General features: G+C 63.6%; 1 long non-coding RNA gene across 1 annotated transcript; it reads right to left on the bottom strand.

Annotated features, from left to right (window-relative positions):
* On the bottom strand, positions 1-1,454 carry LOC104996937. The gene is made up of 3 exons (XR_826263.1): positions 1,210-1,454; positions 723-797; positions 1-24 (listed from the first exon to the last, which is right to left on the bottom strand). It is a non-coding gene; the product is annotated as an uncharacterized LOC104996937 (long non-coding RNA).
* Positions 1,455-1,578: the final 124 nt, after the last annotated feature.

Raw genomic sequence — 1,578 nt, 5'->3', positions numbered from 1 at the left:
CATGGGCCCTCGGGGGCCGACCACCTGCAAGCAGAGGAGAGTCCAGTGAGGGTCGAGGATCCAGGCGGGAGACGGGGGTCTCCCGTCGAAGCCCCCCACGCCGCCCCACCTGGCTGGGCCTGTCTCGTACCTGCCCCCACCCCCAGACTCCGACGGGCTGTCCCAGTCACTCCTCAAGAGCTCGCTTCTCTTCCAGGCCCTGAACCGCTTCCCACATCCCAGATCTAGCGGCAGCCGGTGGCCCGCCCTGAGATTCGTCTCCTTCTCTGGTACCTCGGCCAAGGACCCCCTTCCCCTCTCTCTGCCCTCATAACCCGCCACCTACCGTCGCCAAGACCACACTGAAACCTCACACCCCCTCCAGGCCAGGGACCCGCCGGAAGAGTTCCTGCTCCCACCTGCGGCAGCTGCATCCAACCCCAATCAAGGAAAAAGCCAGGCCGTGGTGGGGGGCCGAAGAGCTGCATCTCACATTTCAAGCTGAACCAAACCCTTTCTATAGTCCAAACTCCCTCTCCCCAACTCCATCTAACCTTGACCCTGTCATCTGACCCCTGCCTGCAGCTAGGAGACCCTGCCCAGGGGCAGAGCTCCAGACTCAGACCTACCTGGTTCAGTTCAGTTCAGTCGCTCAGTCGTGTCCGACTCTTTGCGACCCCATGAATCACAGCACGCCAGGCCTCCCTGTCCATCACCAACTCCCGGAGTTCTAACTAACCTACCTGGTTAGTGCACCGCAATGACCAAGTTCCGTGCAGGTGGGTATATCACTGTCCTCTGAGCCTCAGTTTCCTCATCTGTAAGAAAAAGGGAAGGCAGGCTGGGAGCCACAGCAGGGAGCGGGCCTCCAGCCTTCCACCCAAACACGGTGTTTCCGCGCTGTCCCCGCCCCCAGCTCCCGCGAGGAGGCAGGGGAATGAAATCAACCCAGAGACCCGTGTGTACACTCTTCAGGGCCTGCAGACCCCGCCCCAGGTGTGCTGGCTCCCTTGGCCTTCCCGGAGGCTGGACAAAGCAGGGCTTGCCATCCCACTTTCCAGCAAGGGACAAACTTGTCCAAGGTCAGCCGGCAAGTCACGGCAGAGCCAGGCCTGGACCCAAGATCTCCTACCTCGTACTTCGGGCTCATTCCAGAAGTGGGGGGACCCGCCAACCCACCGGGAACCCAGCTTGAGCCCTAACCTTGTCCCCAGAGCCCCCTGCACCAACCTGAGCCCTGACTTCCAGCCCCTGGCCCCAGCTCTCCACCGCATTTTGTCAAGGGTAAGCCCTTGGGTCACAAGGGCCCTGGGTCAGCGGGTAGGCTGAGTCCACACACACCGGGTAACTAAGTTACAGACACGGGCACGGGGCAGGGGGCGGGGGGAGCTGGAGCCACAGAGCCCTTTAAGGGGGCACCGTGACTGAAACGCGGCGCCCCACGCCGGGGCCTCCGCGCCCCGGGTGTACCCTGTGTGGACACTGGGCGCCGGGCGGGTTACGTAAAGTTGGGCCGGCCTCACGTCACTGGGCAGCGAGTCACGGTCGCGGCTCAGTGAATGGGGGGTGGGGGCTGGGCCACCGAGGGCAAGGCCGCGC

Source organism: Bison bison, unplaced genomic scaffold, assembly GCF_000754665.1.
Source record: "Bison bison bison isolate TAMUID 2011002044 unplaced genomic scaffold, Bison_UMD1.0 scf7180017864302, whole genome shotgun sequence".
NCBI lineage: Eukaryota > Metazoa > Chordata > Mammalia > Artiodactyla > Bovidae > Bison > Bison bison.
This window is presented reverse-complemented; position numbering and strand designations above follow the sequence as displayed.